This window comes from Etheostoma spectabile, chromosome 16, assembly GCF_008692095.1.
Source record: "Etheostoma spectabile isolate EspeVRDwgs_2016 chromosome 16, UIUC_Espe_1.0, whole genome shotgun sequence".
In the NCBI taxonomy this organism is placed as follows: Eukaryota; Metazoa; Chordata; class Actinopteri; order Perciformes; family Percidae; genus Etheostoma; species Etheostoma spectabile.
In genome coordinates, this window is record NC_045748.1 from 20895733 (window position 1) to 20919898 (window position 24166).

The window sequence follows — 24166 nt, forward strand, 5'->3', positions numbered from 1 at the left end:
TCGTCCTAGAAAGACACAAAGGTCGACGGGAAGAAAACACAAGGGGTTAAACACGTTTTAGTTGTGAAACGTTCATAATTTGGTTAGGTTTAGACACAAAAACTACAGGGTTATGTTAAGAGACCAACACTGCTAAACTGGGTTTAGAAAAGGATTATGATTTAGGGTCAAACTCAAACATTACTTCAATTGCGGTTATGTACGTGACACAGAACGTGGCGTAGCTCATTCTGTTTATTCTGCAAAGTTAAAAAAAACTAACCTATAAAAATGTGGTTCTATTGGTAAGATTGTAATTTGACAAAGAATATGTTTACAGCGTTTACTACCTAACAGGAACGTGCTAGCATGTTTGCCCACCATTTATTGAAAAAGTTGTATTGGTCGCCTGCAGTGAGCTAGCACACGTTAAACTCAGAGTGTGGTTTTCAGTTGTGGTTTTCCTGTTTAAGTTTTTCAACTCCCTGTGTGTTACTGTTTCCCTGTTGTTGTTGACAGTTATGTTTTACCCGTGTTTGTTCTGTGTTTTGTTCCACCCTTGTGTGGGTTTTCCTGCTTCAGTTTCCTGTTTTACTTTGTAGTCTCTGTTTCTACTGTGTTATGTCTTGGTTTACATCCTGCCATGTATTTTCCCGCCTTTGTGATTCTCTGCCCTGCCCTGATGTGTCTCACCTGTTCATCAGCCCTCATGCAACCTGTTCCTCGTTACTACCCTCGTTACCTCGTGGATGTAGTTTCTTCCTTTGTCTGTTGTCAGATCTCCATTTCTTGTTTTAGTGTTTTTGGAACTCCTTTTAGCTGCCCCAGGACTCCCTTTGTTCAATTCAATTCAATTTTATTTATAGTATCAATTCATAACAAGAGTTATCTCAAGACACTTTACAGATAGACCACACTCCAGAATTTACAAGGACCCAACAGTTCTAGTGGTTTCCTCCAGAGCAAGCAACAGTGCGACAGTGGCGAGGAAAAACTTCTTTGTTGTAATCCGTTTCATTTATATAGATCTTCTAAATCTTCCACTCTCTCCTCGTCTCTGCACTTTTGGGTCCAAGCCTGAGACAATAGAGAAATGTCATGAAAATGTCATGGTTTTGGTCGTTTACCTTTCTAGTTGCGATAATTGGAGAACCAGGTGAAAACCCTGCAGTCAGACCAGTTCTACCCTGTATACTGATCACCAGACGCACTAGTTGACAATAGATGGAGAGCCATCTTGCCAATGCCAACCTCTCAGCACCGATGGGTGGGGATTGCTGTGAAAAAAGTACACACGGCAGTACACTGATAAGAATGTATAAATAATTATGAGTTTGTTAATTTATCATTAATGATATCAATTGTTGTTCATTTTTATTACGTTTAACGTTATCCAGCTATTTTAAACAGCTACTCTATTGTGTGAACAGTTAACTCACTGGGGTTCTGTGCAATAATCCTAACTATATATATATATATATATGACCAGTTTTATATATATATATATACACACGTGCAATATCTTGAACCCAATAGAGTTATTTCTAAACAGGCTTTTTATACTGTACTTAATCCCCTACTATAACGTTTTCCAACATTCAATAATTATAGTATTACTTTATACACACTTCATAGAATAGTTTCCCCTGTATATAGTCTTTCCTTGTGTAGTTTTCTGAAGATTGTTGTTATTTTATTTAAATTAATTGAGAATCACTAAACCAAATTTCTTTTTATCTGTAAACTTGGACTATAAGGATAAGTCTGATACATTTTACAGAGGAGAAACAAATGTTTTGAGTGAAGCTCCTTTTAAAGAATGGTGTGGAAACAGTGAATTAAGATCTCTTTTTGCCACTCCTGGCAACCACTGCAACAACCCAAAAAGTATCCTCTGATCTAGCCAACCTTTTTGCTTGGTTTGCATGGATCTGGAAAGCAAGGGCCGATGAACAGAAAAAGTGGTAATATACTGTAATAGTGTAGCTGAGTGTTCACTGCTGCACTCTGTTTTCAAAATTTCTCTTGGGGAAGAGTGCATGATATCCGGTCGGTGCCAAAGATCTGCAAATAGACTTGTGGACATGTAACATTCAGAGACACCCGAGGCTGTCAAATTGGATATTATCAACTCAACTCAGAGACCCATTTATTTACTTCAGCATTTGGAATGGGTGTTCATTTCAAGGGTGCCAACCACATTGTCAGTTATGGACCCCAAAGAAATATTGAGGACTACATGCGAGCCTTTAGAAGTGAAGGACGAGATGAATCTCTGGCTAAAAGGAATTTCCATCTCTGGAATCTAAACATACATGTTGTAGCTAATGGCCATTATCCTGTAACTGTGTGTATGCAAACTTGTTGTGTATTTATTTTTTTATTATAACTTTTTTTTATTATTTGTATTTTTATGGGGGGAATCAGCTGGTGTTGGAGTAGTCAGGCCCCCCTCAAAAAGCAACTGCTTTTTAATCATTGATTGAGTTTAAATGTGATTAAGTAAGTGTTTCTCCCACCCCGGAATGCTGTGTGGACTAGCCAGACCCTCCTCTGCTTCGCAACATGTGAATGGTCTGGCAAAGCAAAGTTACTGCTGCCATGGCTGGAGCACATTGTTTTTGCGTGTTTGTGTTTCATGTGTGAGGCCTATACTACGACTCAAAATTTGACGTTATCAAGGTAACTTCAGGTTTAACCCAGGGTTTTCTGTATTACGACAATAGATCAGTTTTTGCCGGGTTCAATCGCTGTGGTAACTTATGCTTAACACCTAACCCGGCCGGGAACAGGTTAAGTTGGAGATCAGAGATCAACCGGTGTAAAAGCACCGCCCACGGACCCATTCCTTCTTGATGATAATGGCGTCACCATTCTTAGAAGATCCTGTAGAGCGAGAGAGAGGTGAGCTCAGAAGAGCCAGAACATTGGATTCAATTACATTTTCAGTATCAAATCACAACAGTCATCTCAAGACACTTTACAGATAGAGTAGGTCTAGACCACACTCTACCAAAACTCCCCTTTAGGGAGAAACCCGGGACAGACCCAGGCTCTTGGTAGTTGGTGTCTGACGGTGCCGGCTGGGGATGTGATGCACAGTGGGAATTACAGGGACAATAAAGAAAATGGAACAGTGACTAAAAAATAGTAGTAGTAGTATTCATGTCATAGCAGGGTGCGGCAGGGTGTTACAGTATGTAGGGTGGCACAGCAGGGCATCGCTGGACGTAGCAGGATGCAGCAGGGTTACAGCACACAGAATTCATTCGTAGTGTTCTGAGGGCAGTTGTCCATGCAGACAATAAAAGAGGGGTTTTATGAAATGAAGGTAAATATTCACTTAAAGCCCATGTTGCAGGTTCACCACCACTGTTGATTATATGGTAAATACAGCACTCAAGATATGTATATCAATTAAAAAAAACGTTTCCAAATATTGTTAGAGGCCAGTTTTGGTCATTTTTGGTATTAACAGCTTTTTTTTAACGCAATTTGGCGATGACATCACGTTGGGGAGAGTAGCCTCAACGTAGTACTAGAACTATGGCGACTGACTGAGATGAGGAAGAGGAGGAAAGAACCACTACGTGTTTTTACTGTCAGTGAATAGCACTGAGGGAAAGATAATGTTTTCTTTCTATTGAGTGACAGTGATGATCTAGAAATAGAAGGCATCATGCTAGCTATGGGCTAACTTGCCAATCCCACCTGTGAAATCCCCCCCAAATAATCCCTATTTAAATCTGTCCCCCAACGTTGTGAACACATTTCTGATTACATATCCCACATTTTGACGTCAGCCAATTAGGTCCAGTAACAACATATTTGCCTAGTGTTTACGTTCTAAGCGTTCACCTCCTACTTCGGCAAAGCTATTGCAAACGTAGCCGCCGCTAGTCTGTGTTGCTGTGTTTTGTAGGTGTTTGTGTGGGCGGTGTCCTCCCATGGAAACTGCGGTGGAGAGCTTGTACTGTAGGGTAGTGAGTGCGTTTTGGTCGCTGGTTAAGGAGCTCACCCCGCAACCAGCAGATGTGACGTGCCTCACTCAGCATCCAGGATTTGAGCCACGCTGCCTGAATCCGTTTGTGCTGAAGATAGTGTGCACACATTTAGGGCAGGGTCATGGTCCCCTCCAAGCAAGCACGCACAAGTTAATTGTTTGTGTACTTTCAATTTTTTTTTAAACTTAGTCCTAAGAACCAACTTAAACAGTGATAGGCAACTAGAATTGTGTTGCACAATAAACATGCATGAAAAACAGGAATGAAATGAAGTTTTCAACATACTTATCCCTAGGCAATACCGGCACACTGCGTACAGGCAGGCAATAAAACAAATCTTGACAGTATAAAATTCATAACATCTGTTTTTCACAGTATACTCAACAGTGCAAGCATTTGTACACCGTTGTATTCTTAAAACGCTTCTTTTAAGGCTGGTTCGAGTCCGTTGTCTGTGAGGTTGAAATATCCACACAGGTCCAGGCTTTTGATTCCCTTGAATAACGTAGCTCAGAGTTGAAAAAAATGGACTGGAGCTCCTGGAAAATGTGTGTGTCTCCATTTTTAAACAAGCTATTCAGTTTAATTTCAAACTGCGTTTAGCAGCAGAGGTTGATTGTGGACGACAATACTGGTGTGGTTAGCTCGCTGAAACTCTACTGCCGAAGTTGCTGGCTGGCTTGCCAACGGTAACTGATGTCCGCTAGCATACGTGCCAGCTAACTATAGCCAGTTAGCGTTGTGTGAAACTTAACAAAAACCCACCCATCTTGTACGCGTGAAGCTTAATATTTCATTTAATAAAATTATTGTTCAAAAGGTGTTGCGGATATTTCTGTTGCCTGTTTGTAGATTTATGTTGCTGTTTCCTGTTTTGTTTATTGATTGTTGTGATTGCCTATCATTCCATGGATTGTCTATGTTTCTGTGTATGTGTATTATTCTGCTGATGGTTCAAGGTTCTGTTATTATTTCCTGCTATGAGTGATTCTATTTTTTGTTGTATCCCGTGTTTTCCCCCTTGTCTTGTGTAGTTGTTCCTGTCTTGTGTCTTCCCCTGAGTGTCTGAACAACAATCCCCATCCAAACTGTGTTTCACTTTCCCTCCACTATTATTATAAACATAGTAAAAACAGTCAGTCAAGACCAGAAACCTTATTTGGCAAGACCATTGGCCGACACCGAGACGGGCTTTGGTCTGTCGTCTCCCAAACGGGACATAATGCAATGCATTGTGGGGGAAAGGCGAATCATTGCAAACTGCTGCAAAATAGTAACTTTTTGTATTCTATTCCTTTTTGTGATATCCATTGTATTTGATGTTGTTGGGTAACAGTTTACAACCAACAAGCAAATTATGCAAATTCAGTGGAAAATGAACCCTGCAACACGGCCTTTAAATTGAAACTTTGTCTATAAATAATCAAGGCCCCATGTCGTTTATTGTTGCATATGAAATTCATCATACTCCTTAGGCTTCCCACAGGGTGATTGGTGCCATTGACTGCACCCATATCCCAATTTCTATATCGCTGGGGGAGAACAAAGGCAATTTCATTAATCGCAAATCATTCCACAGCATCAAAGTTCAGGTAAAGGTAAAGCATCATGGATAGGCCACACGTTTAGTCATACTGGTAAAGGAGTAGTCCTTCTAATGCACATCCATGTACCACTCACGTTAATGCTGTCATGTGGATGGATTTTAACAAAAGATTCTTTTGCAGATGACTTGTGACTATCGATGCTTGATTACCAACATTGAGGCAAAGTGGCCTGAGTCAGTCCACAACTCCCGGATCTTTAGGGAGTCTGCACTGCGCCACAGATTAGAGCAAAGTATGACAATTGTAGGTAAAGTTTTGTATTGCATGTTGTAATACTGATACTGCTAACATCAATTATCATCTTCCGGGCTCTTCATTGGAGTGCTGGTAGGGGGCCGAGGGTACGCCTGCCAGGCCTTTTTGATGAACCCCTATCCTGACCCGAACACAGAGCCACAGAATGCTTTTAATGTGGCCCTTAGCAGAACAAGGGTCAGGGTCAAGAGGACCTTTGGCATCATTAAAGCACGCTTCAACTGCCTGCGTGGCCTCTGAGTGGCCCCAGACCAGGCTTGTCAAAACGTGACAGCCTGTCGTGCTCCACAATGTGGCCTCAATAAGAAAGTAAAGAGCCCCACCTGTCATCCAGCAACGCCCAGATGGGATGGACTCCATCACCCTTGACTACCCTACTGGCAGGGCTGTGAGAGAAGCCATTACACAGCAAGTTTTTGTTTAAGACTAAAACATAATTCTTTACTTTTCATTTGGGCTATTTTGGTTTCATAGTATTTAAGCTATACGGATTTTCTTTAATCCTATTCTGATTAATGGAGTGATAAAAAAGCGAAATCCAAAGTGCCCTCTGTAAAAACTTTGGACTCCTTTACCCCTTCTGCTTTCCTTGGGTTGATTCAACCCATTTTCTAATAATTTCCATATCAGAACTTCGGGTTTCTTTCACCCAATACATTTCAAACCACAAAAGGAAACGTGTATAGTAGTGTAACAGGCTCTTCACTAATTAAATAAATGATAATTTCACCACTTTCATTGAATTTGGATATTTTATTCACTTATATAGCAGTTTCAAAAATCAAAAACTAGGTTAAAAATTGGTGAACCCCCCCCCCACAAAAGACTCAACTAAAAGTCTTTGGGAAAAGTCGCAAACATTAGAAATTGACTAAAACGTAAAAAATTAAGACCCAAAGAAATACATCTTCATTTGTTCTCTCTTTCCTAGGAACACAGAAAGATGTCAGTTTACATTTTGTGTCAGTCATTAATGCATTCATATACATGTCATGCACTACCTGTTTTTCAAATTCGAGCTTTTCTATCTCCAGCCTAGTTTTCTTTATTAAAAGCTTCTAATATTCCATATCCAGCTCCAGGGTTCTTTTGTACAGGGTCCTCACATTTTTGTCTCCAACCGAAAACAAATAAAGTACATTGTCTGTTTGCAAGGCACACTTGGAGAAAGTTGAAGGTGTCCATTTGACTACTGTGTTTCAAAATTCATTGCTTAGCACGTGTGTTTGTCTTGGCATTGACGTGGAGGCCCTAGGCTCAGGGGGTGGAATAGGTTCCTCTTCCTGTTCCTGCTGTGTTTAACACCATAGCAATTTCATCCATTGAGTCATATTTGAAATGAGCACTTTAAGGACGTGTGTCTCATGTTCAGACCACCACCATTAGCAAGTCATTACAGACACTTCAATCACAGCCACATGTTCACACACTCTCATCTGTGTTGCAAGTGATAAACAAACTCAAAAGTGTACCCCCAATGCGCTCTCTGAGCAGGCAGACACGGTTTCATCATCTAGGACCTCCACCTAAGAATATAAAAGGCCTATTTGATCAATATTCAGCAACAACATATGGCATGCAATACAGGCCAAGAGTTTGGACACACCTTGTCATTCAATGAGTTTCATTTATTTTTATGACTATTTACATTGTAGATTCTTACTGAAGGCATCAAAACTATGAAAGAACACATGTGAAATTATGTACTTAACAAAAAACTGTGAAATAACTGAAAACATGTCTTATATTCTAGTTTTCTTCAAAGTAGCCTCCCTTTGCTTTTTTGATAGTGCTGCAAACTGTTGGAGAAATCCTTCTATAAACTGACAACTGACTCCATGATGAATTAACACAGCGTTTATTCTTGTGGTCAACAGATGAAATGCGTTTCCGGGCAGTTAAACGTGCCACGACCAGATGGAAACTTGTCTAGTACAGAGGTTCAAAATGGCACTAAACAATAGCGTGCTCAGGGTTATATTGGTTCCCCTTGGGGGCCTGATTGGTCAGCTTACTGTTGCTGGGGTACAATCCCTGCTCTGCTCTTCCTTCTTGCCTGTCATTATTTTCAGTATCATTTACTCACAAGACAGCCTGTTCACTCCTCTTGTCCTGTTCTCTGAGTTATCAGACCGTCCTCGAACTTCAGTGTCCTTGGCCTCACCATTCCTCTTCTCGTGCTCACTGTAGCTTATCTGACTAAGATAGCCCTCCTGTTCTCTCCCTCCTAGCCGTACCCAGCTGAAAGCATAATGTATAATATGTCACACACACACACACTCTTATTTGTCTTTGGTTAATTCAGCATATACTTTAAGCCAGCTTTTACGTGGCCGTTCCTGAGTGCCCTGTTCATCACCACCTCAGTCATTGTATTATTTTCCCACAAATTCCTTGGTGTTGGGGTTGTTGACTTGCAGTAGTTTCCGAAGAAAGTGCGGATGTTGTTGGCATTTCTTGAAGATGCGGTATGTGTTATTTTTAAAAGTCATGTTGTGATTAATAATTAGACCAAGGTATTTATACTATTCCAGTCCCTCTGTTGTTTGGCCATCTACCTGAATAGCAGGGGTGCTGGTGGAGTTGGTAGAGGAGTGCCTGAAATCTATGTCTATCTCTTTGGTTTTAGAAATGTTCAGGGTTAGGTGGTTATCCCTGCACCAGAGAGAGACGTTGTCCGCCACAGACAGTCGCTGCCCTGGACTGTCTGGAGTCCTGCAGTCAGTGGTGAATAGGGTGAACATAACCGTCTGTCTGTGAGGAAGGAGGGAACCCACATAGTCAGGTGTGGGCTGACACCCCGTTTCTGGAACTTGAGGAAGGAGGGAACCCACAAAGTCAGGTGTGGGCTGACTTTTGGCCCAAGATTTGAGGCTGTACCATATTGAATGCACTTGAGAAGTCAATAAACACCAGCCTGGCAAAGTTCCCTGGTTTCTCCAAGTGCATGTGGACGTTGTGCAGCAGCGTCATAACTGCGTCATCAATGTCTCTGTCCTTCCTGTAGGCTAATTGAAGTGGGTCAGTAGATCCACTCACCGCCACCTGAAGTTTAGTGAGAATCAGCCTTTCAAAGTTCATCACTACTGAAGTCAGGGCAACTGGGCAAAATTCATTATTGCAGGTGGAGTTGCTGTTCTTGGCTACGGGACAGAAGATGGAAGACTTCCAGAGGGTAGGAATGGAGTGCTGAATGCATTTTCCTGACATTCTTCTTTGTTCCTTTGTAATCCAAGGATTTGAGGGTACATTGTATTCTGTCACTATGTCTGTGGCCTCCTCCAGACTAGCTGCTTGAGTGAGAACCTGCCAATCAGTATACTCCAAACCGTCCTGCAAGGCTTCGGTACATAAGCTGTCTCATTGCTTTGGTGTTTTCTTTAAAACCCCTCTTGTTCTAACTGGGTTTTATATGAAGGTATAAGGTGTCTTACATTATGATCAGCAGTGCTCAAGGGATTTTTTTTCCTTGCTTTATGTGCGTTTCTTACATAATACCATAATACAGTTCAAGAGTGTTGTTGCCCCTGGTGGTGCATTTAAAGTACTACTGAAATGTGGGTAATGATTTAGCCAGTCTGCAGGAGTTAAAATCCCCTATGATAAATATAGGTGAGACTGGATGATCTGTTTTCATGCGTTGAGCGCAGTTCGTTATTATCTCTGCTGTGCGTGCATCCTTACCAGAGGGCGGGACATAAACAGCTATTATAGGCACTTGGCCAAACTCACGGGTCTAAAAGAGGATCTTGGTCTAAAAGATACACATAGTAGTTCAACGTCTGGTGTGCAGCATGTTTCTCTGATGTTGGCCGATCTACTCCATGCTTTACTTACATACAAGGCCGCCCCCTTTTCCCACTGCAAGGGCAGTCTCTGTTTGACGAAAGTGGCATTCCAAATCCATCCAGGAATACTAGAGTTAGGTATAGTGTGATCAAGCCATGTCTCTGGGATACAGGTCAGACTAGCCTCTCTATATGCCCACTGTACCTTTGCTTGTTGCTCATAGAGTTTATTGTGTAATGACCGGGCATTTGCCAACATTATAGAGGGGAGCGGAGGGCAAACCCCCTTTCTTGCAAGTTTCTTCAGTCTCTGTCTCACTCCTCCCTTTCTTCCTTGCTTCCTGGCATGTTTTCCTCGCCGGTTATTATGGCTCCTGGTCATTAAATATCCCTGATTCGGATAAGAGTTCAGACTGGTGTGTCGAGCAGTTGCGATATTGCAGGCATAGCAAGTACTCCCGTGAGTACTGGATGATTCCATTCCCAGCCGAAGCCCATGGTGTAGTCGTGCCAGAGCGAGGTTCTCACAGTAGGTAGAGTAGGTAGAGTAGCAGCATGAAATAATCACTAGAGCCTTGCATCTTGTCAAGGATGAAAAGCAAGGTGTTAATCCAGAAGCCTATTAGTTCAACAATCTGATTGACAGACAGATCGGCTTGTTTGTAACTAAGTACGGACACTACACACACGCAGCAGCCATAACCACCTGTCGCCACGACAGCGCCATTATTTACTTCTGATCATTTGCCACTAGGAATCGACCAATATGGATTTTTTTGAGTGCCGATACTGATTTTTTTATTCATCAGCCTTAGCCAATGATCGATACGGTCTGTTGATTTTCTTGAGCCGGTATTTGGAGCCGATACTGTTTTTGCTCCCTCTTACATCATAAAAATGAAACAATGATGAGTCTTAGCACGGTGGACTCACAGCGAGAAGGTTCTGGGTTCAAACCCTGGTGGTCCAGGGCCTTTCTGTGTGGAGCTTGCGTGTTCTCCCCGTGTTTGTGTGGGTTTTCTCCAGGTACTCCGGTTTTCCCCAACACTTCCTCCCTCTCTACCAAGCTGATGTGTGGTGAGCGTCTGGCATCGTAAGGCTGCCGTGCATCACATTGGTGGTGTTAGAGAGCAACAAACTAACAACTGTTAAGTGCAAACGCAAAGACAATGAGTGTGGAAGTCATGGACAGTTGTGTATGAGGGTGTGTTAATGCAATGAACAATTTGGCATCACTGGCCAGGCATATGTAATATGTCTATTTGACATAGCACCTTTCACAGACAAAATCCCAATTGTTAAAATAAGACACACACAGTAAAATGATAAAGAAAATACCAATGGAAATACAAATTAAAAAGACTTAAAAACACAAAATTACAAATGAGACAAAAGCCAGTTTAAACAAATGTGTCTTCAGCTGCTTTTTAAAAGCATCAACAGAGACCACAGAATGTAAGACAATGGGACGGGTGTTCCACAACGTTGGAAAAGCATGGTCACCTTTAGATTTTAGTCGAGCTATCCTTACTTCACATTGTATTTGGTTGTCTTAAATGGAGTTCGGTCCAGCTTTGCTTGAAGTGGCTATGGCAAAGGCTTTGACATGTAGGGGGTACGCAACAGGGTTTGATCCAGGCTAACTTTCTCATTCCTTCCGATTAGATTTTCTTATATTTTTCACACTCATTTAACAGGCTTTAGCCAGCAGTGGTACCATGTAGCGTTCAGGTTAATGTGGCAGACAGCAAGGCTGCATCAGTTGTTAACTATCTCTAAAATCCACCACAATAAAACCAAAACTAGCCCCGCGCAAACCGGCCAAGGAATTTGAGAGGTTTTTTTTATTTTTACTCCTGACATGGGTGTCTATATGCTTTTGCTTATGCATTTCTTTCTTACTAATTCACTCATTCACTCACTCACTCACTCACTCACTCACTCACTCACTCACACAAACATGCACATACCTACATTAAAATATGTGTGTGTCAGTAGTAATATTTGAAGCTTTGATACACAGATGGTGGTGCTGTCTACACCTGCCCTCCACTGGGACCTGTGTGTGTGTGTGTGTGTGTGTGTGTGTGTGTGTGTGTGTGTGTGTGTGTTGCCAACACTTGAAAGAGACTTGTCAGCATTCCTCTCTGAACTACCTCTGTCGTCTATTAATCTCTCTCTTTCAATTCTCTCATCCCTCGCTCTCTCTCTCTCCTCCTCTCCCCCCTTACTTCTTTTTCAGTCCTTTTCACCCTCTCCATCATTTTTCCTTCCACACACTCAATCATTTCCTCTGCAATCCCTCACACTAAACTCTTTTAAAAGTTTGTCTTAAATTACCACGATTACATTATATTTAGGATTATCTTTCTGTTAGATGGGGATTCGTTTTGGGAAGACGAAGAATGGGGATGTCGTCTTCCTACATAGCAAGCTGGTACTGTACAGCCTTTAAAAATAGTGACATAAAAATAGCCACAAAAATGGTGTGTGTGCATGACTCTGATTGTTGTAGGTCCAGGTACAGAAATAACCAGTCCCTCCAGGATTTTGCGATGTTGCGGTTTCAATAATTTAAGCAAATTCAACCAACAGCATTAGCAGTCCCCCGTGCCAGACTTCGTATCAGTATGTGACTCTGAGAGCACTGACCAAACGGTCTAGTTTTGATCATTTTAGTTCACGGGGATTTCTCGAAAATCCTTTCTTTGGCCCCATTTATTTGCAGAAAAATACAGAAAATCATATGTCCACTTTAAAACACCTGATTTTGGAAAACATTTTTGAAGATGAGAAAGAATCTATCAAGTTTCCCTGAGACAATATTAGTCCAAGTAGAAGAACATCCTCATTCTAGAAGCCATGACCAAATGGCGTGAAACCAAATTCAGTTTTAATGTCAGGCTGGGGAAGACCTGACAGTGAGGCTTTCAGTGTTGCACAGCCTGGACCGGCAAAGGAAAAGGCTTGATCACTTTGGGCTTTGACAGGCAACATTGAGTGGCCAGGGCTAACTGATGGGGACATCTGATGGGTCTAATGGTGGAATAGGGACTGAAGATGTAAGCTTGTGCCAATCAATGCAACAATCAAGGGGGTAGGGAGTTGGGTTGGGAACCGGAGGGTCACTGGTTCAAGTCCCCATATGGACCACAAAGTACGGAGTGTGGATTGGTGGCTGAAGAGATGCCAGTTCACCTCCTGGGCACTGCCAGGTTCTCTTGAGCAAGGCTTCGTACCCCACCAACTGCTCAGGGCAGCCCACTCACTCTGACATCTCTCCATTAGTGCATGTATAGGTCCTGAGCATGTGTGTGTATTTCAAGCCTGTGTGTGAGTACTAACAAAGTGTGTACAGAGTGTAAATAGTGCCACACAAAAACGTTTTTACTTGCATTTTATGAAATATGTTCGGTCCATATGTGTGTGTGTTATGTGGTGAATTTGAAAATGAACTGCTACCTCCTCTGTCAGCTCTAGCCACTGGAAAGAAATAAGAGGAGAAATTAGGCCAATCACAACAGCCGGTCAGTCTGACGTCATGTTGCCTGAGCTCATTACTATTCATGAGCTCGCCCATTTGCGCTGGGTAAAGGATGCTGATAGCCAGGCTCTCATTGGCTAGCTGTTAGCCAATCAGAGCTAAGCAGCTTAGCTAGTTGAATATAAATGAGAACTAGCACAAATGGAGCAGAGTCTTCTTGCAGGCTTTCTATACCATGCTAGAATGGCTTGAAACAAGGTAACCAAGTCCATGGTAACACTTCAGATACTACCACAAAATAATGACATAAGTGTGGCAGGGCACTTTTAACTGAAAACTGCTCACAAACAAAATCTGCCAGAGGCAGAAAGGCAATTTTGGATGACGGTAACGAAGAGCACAACAAAGATCCGAAAGATGGGAAAACGGTCAAAGCTTCAGCACACAAGAACAACGCAGGGTGTGAAGACGAACAGACAACAGACAAAGAAAGCAAAGAGACTAAATACATAAGGTAACGAGGGTAGTAACAAATGGCAGGTGACATGAGGGTAAATAAAGAAGTGAGACACATCGGGGCAGGGCAGACAATCACAGGAAGTACTACAAGGCACGACACAGGAGAAACAGAGACTACAAAATAAATCAGGAAACTTAACGACACGACAGTGGTAAGAAGACAGGAGGACTGATGACACAAAGGGATAAAGGGACAGTGAAATATCCATGCAGGTCTCCAAATCGGGAAAAAATGGGTGAAAGGTAAAGGTTGATTCGGATAAAGAGCTGATCCAATGATAGATAGCGTGTTTGTGTGAATATAATACAGGCCTACTGTAGCCTTTGAATTTGTATAGTTCTTTTTATACAAAAATGTGCGGTATTTTACAATAAAATAGCCTATAAAGGCTATATCAATATACTGTGCATAAGCTATAGGCTTATAAATTATAAATATATGTTTGTGTGTGTTAAAAATAAATTCAAATGGACGACTGTCGTAGGTCCGTGTTATGCTTATCAGTTCAATTTTCTAAAAACTTTTCGGGAAAACAGAAAAATTGGTTAAATATACAATTTAAAAAAAGATTTCTGCCTTGACAAATTCAAAAATTGGATCTTTAATCTTTTTCCAATATTCTGTTTTTATTTAGAGGATCAGAAATTTAGAAAATTACAAAATTATGTCTGGGCTCCAATTATTGAGGGTTGATCTGCCTCGCTGTGCCTTTTCTCCTCATTTCAGAGTACGCTGGGGTCATCTGTGCAAGTGCATGTCTGACACTTCTGTCACCTAACCAGAACCCTGCCGCTCTCAGTAAACCGGCTGTCATCCTCCGCCCATACGGGACCACTTGAGCTGCGATGTGCCCCCTTCCCTTCCTAGTCCTTCCATAATCAAGCCTGTGTCACACAGGCTTGATTATGCAAGGCCTGTGTATGTTGCGCTCTGTGCAAAACTTGTATAGTGGCGAGATGCTTGCCCCAAGTTCATCTGTAAGAAGTTTGACACTTGCCCGCATGTACAGTATAACCTAAATCCAAAATATATTCTCGTAATTATCCAGCGTTTACATGACCCGAGTCTTCTTGAATGCACATCCAGACACACCCACGGCAATAGCTAACCAATCGCTGGTAATTAGGTGGAACGAGGGAGGGAATAATTGGAGCCCAGACGCAATTTTGTAATTTTCCAAATTTCTGATCCTCGCATAAAAACAGAAAAATTGGAAAAACAGTTTAAAGATCCAATATTTTTAATTTGTGAAGGTGGAAAAAAAGAAAAATTGGATATTTGAACCCATTTTTCTGTTTTTCTAAATGTCCATTAGCGTATGACAAAACAGACAACTGATGCAGTTGTGCTTTTGGACTAAGACAAGAGGAGAGGAATCAGGGATGCACAAACTGGGAATTGGGAAAGGACTAAAGACGGGCTGACAAGAATAGGAACAAACAAGGTGTAGGAACAGGTGCAGGGCATGGCTACAGGTACACAAGGTACAAAAAACCAAATTCACAAGAAACAAATTCTGTCACATACCTAAAATAAATTTACATATACAGAAAGTCGGAAGACATCTGGCAGCACAACACCAAGACGACGGACGCCTCTCTGTTTTTCTGTGTTTTGTAACAGTGTAGTAACCATACTGAGAGTTGGTGTACACTCTGGTACCCACATAATCACTACTTCCTGTGTTAATACATACGCCTTTACATAGCACACACACACACACACACACACACACACACACACGTCAATGCCAAGAGGAAATCAATATGTGGTGTGATGTGGATTTCGCCATGTGACTGAAATATGTTTTCTTGGCCGGGAGAAACCTAACTGAGAAATCCACATATGTTATAGTGCAGGCAAATGTGTGGAGCGAGAGATTGGGGAAGAAAAATAAAGCGGTGGGTGAGGAGGAGTAAATGCGGAAACGGAGAATCATGTTCAGAGAAAAGTGAGATTAAACAGCATGTACAAGAAAATCAGGTTAACATTGGAAGGAACTAAAGGAAGTGATTTCAATGTTTTGCCTTGTGTTATTCCTGTGAAGTTGATAATAAAAATAATTATAATACATTTAATTTGTAATGCACTTTACATGTAACCCTTGTGTTGTCCTCGGGTCAAATTTGACCCATTTTGAAAAAAAAAGTCTATCAGAGAAGTGTCTTTTTCAGAAAAATGGCGCGGATCGTTCCACACAACAAGTGAAATACATGATAAGCCCACTGCTTTCTTTAAATTTGGATGTATTATTCAATTTTTATAGCATTAAAAAAACTTTTTCTTATGAAAGACCATTGAAAAAAATTGACTAAAATGTGTTAAAGAATCTTCAAAAACTCCCACAAGAACGTCAAAAGGCACAGAAAGAAAACTGACAAAAACATCAGAGGGAAAAGCAACAAAGGTTTTGAAAAAGACAGTCAAAAGGTTTCAATTTTGACCCAGAAAAACAAAAAGTTGAACGGTCGACGGGAAGAAAAGACAAGGGTTAAGACAAACCTCAGAGTGCTACAGGTAAGATCATAAAAGCAAGGTAAAAACATCACTTTAAAATATATATAAATACTGCAATGGCATTAATGTGCAAAGTTCAAACTCATAAGTTCTGCTGAAAATAAATGTTTTTAGTCCTTTTTGAAAGAATTCAATAGTCTGTGGAAATTAAGGAAAATTCCTATTGTTTTTTAAGCACATGAACATCCAATAATCACCAAAACGTATGTTATGCAAGATAGAAGACGAAAATAAAAAAAAAAAACTAATGGAAAACATCAACTAATGCATTGAGGAACATGCAAGGAAACATTTTATCTTAAACGTTGTGAATAAAGTGACCACACATATATTCTGGGATAGGAGAAAAAAACCGCTCTGCATTGTTTCTAAACCAATCACAATCATGCTGAGCGGGCTGAGCTCCGGACGCAGCGACTGCAAAACGTGTTTTGGTGGAACATTGGCATCAAACGAAAACGCCACATACAATATTAAAGTTAACTATTCACACAAGTGAGCTATTTCCATTAGCTGGATTAAATGTAATTTGCTGTTACCAGTGTATCGCTGTGTGTACAGGACGTTGTCCTTAACCCGCGTGTTCCCGTCTTCCCGTCGACCTTGAACTTTGTCTTTTCTGGGTGGAAATTTCAACATTTTGTTGTTCTTTTTCTACACTTTTTTCAATGTTTTTGTCAATTTCATTCCTATTTGTTGTCACTTTTGACTTTTTTAAAATGATGTTGTAGTCAATTTTTTTTTTACAATTTTGTTGTCACTTTTTCCAGTGTTTTTGATGTTTTTTGTCACTTTTTTCCAATTTGTTTTGTCACTTTTTCAGCGTTTGAAAAAAAGAATGTTTCTGTTTTTTTCAACATTTTGTCACTTTTTTCAACATTCTTTTCTGATATAGAAAAATATTGTAAATTGGTCAAATTTGACCCAAGGACAAAACAAGGGTTGAACACATTCTTTTGGAATTGAAAAGATGACACAGTAACCACAATATTCCAGACTATTCAACCAAATAACTGTAGACAATGAACCGTAAACCAAATAAACATACAGTATGAATAAACGACAACACCATAGGTTTTCCCCAGGACCAAACATCTTAGGAGCCCTGAAGAAAGCTCAGCTACTTGACCCATTTTCTGTGATAGACATACAATAACTAACTTGTCTGCATCAGTCTTTATCCTGGAAATACTTCCATCAATTCAGACCAGCCAATTGTTAACTACTAAAAGGCAGAAAAACTTTCTTTTATTTTATGGTTATAGTTTAGCATTGTATGTTAACCTGCCAGCGTAGGAACAGTGTTTACATCACCTTTGAAAAGAGACAACTGCATGCGTGCGCACATGTGTTAACTTGTCGTCACATGTGCGTCAAAGAGCACTACTGTTGTGGTTTGGTGTCTTGTTTTATTGTGGTAGTCTGTGTCCCTGTGTTTATTTACTAGCCTGGTTACTGTCATGTCTTGTGGTTATGGTATGGAGTAATTTTTGGTCTTGTATATGTTCTGTTTCCTGTTTTGTTTTGAAGTCTGGTCTATGTCTCGTCTTATGTTTAGTTTTACTTCCTGTGTTTTCCCCGCTCCAAAGATTGCCTGATGTTTTCCACCTGTTTCCCAGCCCTCTTGTCACCTGCCTCTCGTTACCTCGTTACCCTCTGGATTTAAGTCTTTGTGCACCCCTTGTCCTGTGTCAGATCATTAGAGCGTTGTGTCTACCTGTGGCGGTTTGATTTCTGGTTCCTCGCTACCTAGACTTTTGCACCCTGGGTTTAGTTTTTGCCTGCCCCTCTCAGTACTTCCTTTGTTTGTTTGTATTTTGCTTTTTATTTTAATAAACCCTTTAGCACAACTTATGCCTCCTCCTCTCTTCACTTGGGTCCACCATTCCATGCACTTCTTGAAAACTACACCCCTGGTTAGTAGCTGGCAACATACACACTGACGTGGATGGGAATGTGCCATTAGGAATTTGTGTTCAACGGTGGAATTGAACTACTCTTGCTTTGCCAGACCTTCCTCCACAGTGCTAAGGTGCCCAGTCCGCCAAGCATTCTGGGATGGGGGGAAAAACTGGTTTATTGGCATTTCTTCAAACCAATCACAATCGTAATGGGCAGCACTGAAGTAGCAAAGCAAAGTAGTCTCAGGAAGGAACTTGTATTGGTGGAACATGTGTACATTCAAAAGTTTTTTCAGTCATAACAGAAAACTCAGATTGGACAGCTACAGGCTTGAGGAAGTTTACACATCCATGTTAAAGTTGATTAAAAAGAGGAATAAAAAAACATCTTTTGGAAATTGATCTTAATGCCTTAGTTCAAAAAATTCAGCAAAATCTGACCTTTTAAGGACATAATGTATTGTAAATAAATAAATGTTCTTCCTTAAAATACAGGGGGCATAAGTATACACCCCTCTATGTTAAATTCCTATAGAGGCAGGCAGGTTTTTATTTTTAAAGGCCAGTTATTTCATGGAACAGGACACTATGCATCCTGATAAAGTTCCCTTGGCCTTTGGTATTAAAATACCCCCCTCCCTCATCATCACATACCCTTCACCAGACCCATCTAAGCTTCAATTAGACATTTAAGCCTGTAATTTCAATATCCTACATCAGAATGGTCCAATATTACTTGAGACACACACTGGATATGTTAGGTCTCACCCGGTTTTGGAATGAATCTGGCTCAACAGAAGGATTCCTTTTTAGAGTAGCCTGAAAAAGAGTAAAATATGGCTTTAACAGCCTGAAAAAGATTTAAATATAGCTTTGCTTTAAAGCCCTTAATTTTAAAATCCTACATCAGAACGCTCCGATATTACCTGAGAGACACACTGGATATGTGATTTCTCACCCATACCAGACCTAGAGATTGGCATGGTGTTATTTAATTTAGCTTATTGGCTGGTTTGATTTAAATTTAAGAGATGATTTTATGGAAAGTTCTATGCATGGTGAAGGGTATTTGATGATGGGGGGCTATTTTAATTAATTATATAATTAATTGTGTTGAAATATTTTCAACGGGCATAGGCATGTCTTTGCTTTCGTTTACTTTAAATGCAATTCTGCTGCTTCTAAAATGCACCCAGAAACACTAGTGTCTTTGTATTGTTATTGTTCAAAGTATTACAACTTAAGACATTTTCTTTGTAAAATGTAAACTTATTGAATAGTCCTACTCAAGTTTCTTGGTGTTGCAGGGACAGCGCGAGGTAATAGCTGGTGATTACAACAGAATGCTTACTGCTGCATCAGTAATTAACCTTCCAACTATTAGTGTGTGTGTGTGTGTGTGTGTGTGTGTGTGTGTGTGTGTGTGTGTGTGTGTGTGTGTGTGTTTGAGAGAAAGTAAGTAAGAGACAGAGCAGGTAGTTTATGTTTATGCTGTGTGTTTCTAAATCATAGAGGAATGCCAGATCCATATGAGAGACTCGTGTTTATAATGTGTGAGAAAAAAGTGGAAAAAAGTGTGAGTGGAGTTTAAGTGTGTGTTGTGAGAGTGTGTTGAAAGAGAGAGAGAGAGAGAGAGAGAGAGAGAGAGAGAGAGAGAGAGAGACCCTGACATCAGCTGGCAGGCTACGAGCAGCCAATTTTACAAAAAAAGATGCAGGAAATTAACATTCCCACACAAACACCTCCGCCATTTACACCACAAAACCTGCACCTGTTGAAGGGTTGGCACCGTGTGTGTGTGTGTGTGTGTGTGTGTGTGTTTGTTCCAGACACATAGTTGGGTATATTCTAATATAAACTTGAATACATTATACAGTAACATTCAAGCACCTTATCATTAAGATATTCCTGTTCTTTGCATATCAATATATGACAATCGAAACAATCAATCTTTTGCCAGACAATAATTTCCATTTTGGACAATTCAGAAAAACCTCAGATTCAATTTTCAATTCAATTTTATTTATAGTATCAATTCATAAACAAGCGTTATCACAAGACACTATACAGATATGGTATGTCTAGCCTCTTTAAATTCGGCTGCAATTTTGTGCATTTGGGAAAAATGACATACCCAAATTGAAAGTGGTACAGCTTCTACATTTCTTGACACACAGAGATGTGCCTGACATCATTGGAAAGCTAACACTCTCTAGTTTATTGTGCAAGTGTTCTGGTGATTCTAGGCCTTACTGCCAAAGAGTTACAGAGTCTAGAATGGAGGGTCTATTTCCGTCCAAGTCATACATCTGTAAATTGACTAAAACACACAGCTGAAGGTAGTTCAAAAGGGAATAGATCCAAAACAATGCAATAGCCATATGTCTTTTCTTACTACAACCCAAATTTGATGTCAAAAGACTAAGAAGTTGATTTTATATGATGTTTTTTCTACAGATATGTCCATACGTTTTTGGTTTGGTCCATTTGGAGACTCCAAACGGACCAAACTTACTTTGGTTACCAGGACTTTTCAATTTGTTATAACTTGAGAACCCCTTGGTCTAGAAAGATGATCTTGGTATCTAATGAAAGCTTACACTATGATGTATCTTGCTATCTTGCTATATTTTCTTATGTTCCGACTAGGATTTTGACTAAAAAAAAGGCACTTGCAAACTTTTTTATTTATAAATGGTATTAAAAAAATATATAAGAAAATTGAGCAAAATACAAAAACACACATTTTTGGAAACTATTTACATACACAGAATGAACTGGTCTTATATGAGTGTCATAGTTCAGGTTACAAATTATTAGCAGTGTGCCATGCATTGTAGCAGTCCCTGCTCACTACAAAGCACAGGCACACATCACAGGAGGAATATTTCACTGTGGTCTTTTGGGAGCAGTGGACGCACCTCCTCCGACCTGTGCGGCCATCCGGGCAAAAATGCACTGGTTTATGTGAGGAACCTGGGGGAGCCGGAGGGGGTGGCATTGGATGGGCTGTGGTAGTGGACCCAACTGCCTTGAGCTCCAGCACTAGGGTCTCCCGAAAGGATTTCTGGGAGATTGGCTTTTCCTGTCTGGCAATGGCCATCTCTCTGAACAAAATAAAGGCATTGACAATGACAATGTCAATAAAGTGGAACAAGAATGAATGGTACCACTTCTTGGTCTTGTGCAGGATGCTGTAATATCCAATGAGAGCATTGGAAAGATCCACACCACCCATGTTTTTGTTATAGTCGTTGATAGCTGGTGGGATGGAGACATCCTGTAAAGACCATTGTCCATCTGCCCCTTTTATCCGTCTTTGTACCTTGTCGTCTCCATGGGCTGGATGGATAGTGGAGCACATGAGCACATCCCTGGTGTCCCTCCACTGAATGAACACCACGGGCCCCTCGCGGATCCAGCGGATGGAGCCCCGGGGAGCCTTCCTATCAAGCCCACCTAGCCTGTCTCTCGGGAAGCCAATCCGCTGTTGTCTAATAGTACCACAGGCCCAGATTTTCTTTTTCAGCAGGTCCCGAAAGAGCTCCGGGCTGGTATAAAGGTTGTCCACAAACAATTTGTACCCAGTACCCAACACCCGTATGTTGACTAGCTTCATGACTGCATCATAACTCAGCCCCTTCACAACTGGTGATCCTTTTCCCTCATAGACAAAGAAGTCCCACGTATAACCATTGGTGGAATCCGCCAGCACAAACAGCTTGTACCCCCACTTCACAGGCTTATTCTTCGTATACTGGCGGAGTCCACTGCGGGCCTTTGATGCAACCATCCTTTCATCAATGGCAATGCATTGTTTGGGATGATAATTTGCCATGCATGCCTGTTTTATATCATGGTACAATGGCTTAATTTTCCCAGCTTGTCGTACCCAGGGGTGCCTCTTTTTTTATTGTTGGCAGTATCAAGATCAGGGTCACTAAGGTGGATGGTGCGTGAAATGGCTTTGAACCTGCGCCCCGACATCACACTTGATGGAAAAGAAAAGGCGTAGAGCTCAGATCTTTTCCAGTAGTCATTGAGGGTTGGTGTTTCAATTAGTCCCATGTAAATTATCATTGCCAAGTAAGACATCAAGTCTGCCATTGTGATCTGTTGAAAATTGTCCGGGTGGTTTTTCGCCAAATTTGTTACTATTTGCCAGAATTGTCTGCAGTATGCTGTTGGTCATATACAATTGAAAAAGCTGGAGTACCGAGTACTGGAAAGTACCCACAATCTGGTTGCCAGGTGTGCGTAGTGGCCGGAATAATGGCTGCTGTGGAGGAATGTCCGGCACATCTGTGCCTTGCCACGGAACTCCCAGAGGTGATGGCTGTTGTGGAGTGCTCCTTCCTCTTGCTCTCCCCCTTGCTCTTCCTCTTGAGCCACGTGTGGCTCTTCCTCTTCCCCGTCTTGCAGGCTGTTTAGAGGTAGAGGCTTGGGGTTCCAGATCCTCCTCCTCAACAACTGGAGTCCTGGGCCTCTTCACCTCTGGATTCCATTCAGAGTCCGATGTCTCTGACTCTCTGAAACAAAGAAATGAATTGATTAGCTCATCTCACACCTCATTCATGCACAGTAACAACCCCCACCCCCCAGGTACATCCCATCCCCCATTCGGTTTCCACACACTGCCTTTCCTTTGTTTTTTATTTCACACCTCCCAGCAAACAAAGTTTCTGTATAACTGTGAGAGAAAATTCAAGATGCAATTTATTCTATCATATCTACAATTTCCCACACATACATGCTCGACCACAAGCAGACAGATGCAGACAAATGCGCACACACACACAAACCCACACACACACACAAACGCACACACACAACAGCACACACAACAGCACCCCTCCCCCTTGCTTACAAACACCGACCGAAATCAGTTTTCACACAATAACTACTCTAATAATAATGTAATAATGTATGTAATGTATAACAATGTAATAAATCATTTCTGATAAAGTAATCAATACGTTATGTATAAACTTACAATTCAAGATCAGGATCCCTTCCGTTGAGAAAATCCTTTTCCAATTCGGAGTCCACTGAAACATCATTTTCAGAAGAAGAAAGTACATCTTCATTTGGTCTTTCGACCAAAATAGCAGCTGCTTCCTCCGCCGTGAACCACTTCTTCCCTCCAAACATATTTACACGTGTGTAATAATGTTTTCCAGATAAAAGACAAATCGTAAAAAGTCGCTCTGTTTACTAACAATACGCGCACCAATGGTCTACAATGGATGTCTTGGAGAGCGCACGGTTTACGCACAGACTTTATAGGCATTACGCACGGCTATACTAGGTCACGCCCTACTCCAATGGCATAGTATCATATATTGTTGGATTCGTCTCTTCATAGGCTAAAGAGCTAGGAGGGTCTTGTAACATGAAATTGCTACTGGTTGAAATAACTGTCGATCAAAACGAGGGTGGTCCAAATCGAATGGCCTGTCATCATTGGCTTCCAAGCTGTCAATCTCTGCATCCCGGGAACAGATTGGCTCATGAGAGGTCTTGTTTGATTCGTAAGACTTTGCAGAACAATGCTGACATTTCAACTTAGGCTTCACGCTTGAGGAAGGAGGTTGGTAAATATGTGCGGTAGTAACATACTTTTTACAGTTTTTACGTTGTAATTCGGTCATAAACTTCAAGAATGCAGGACAAACAGCTAGATTTGGATAAAATGGCTTGGCTATTACTTTTCCTTGGACTCTTGGCGAATCATGAAACAAAAAATTTTGGGACAATTTCGCCGAACTGGATAAAGGGAAGCTTGTGAATGTAAGTTGGCACACTGTAATTGCTACTGTCCTTTTCAGTATTATGGCAAATTGATTGCACTTATTTACCTGCTTATTATATGGTATGTTTTGAATGTGGTCTCATCCGAATTTTGAGAGTCTAAGGTTTCAGACGATGTGACGCATGTGAGTATATTTGAAGATTCAATGCAAGTAATAACGTCCTTTTATGGTGCGTTCCAATTTCGTACCACCAGTGGTACATTGAAAACAAACAGGCTAGACCACACTCCAGAATTTACAAGGCCCCAACAATTCTAGTAGTTTCCTCCAGAGCAAGCAACAGTGCGACAGTGGCGAG

The 24166-nt window shown here is 41.1% G+C and overlaps 1 pseudogene; it reads left to right on the forward strand.

Moving 5' to 3' along the window:
• The first annotated feature begins 3926 nt into the window (after window positions 1–3926).
• On the forward strand, window positions 3927–6341 carry LOC116704733 (putative nuclease HARBI1; annotated as a pseudogene).
• Window positions 6342–24166: the final 17825 nt, after the last annotated feature.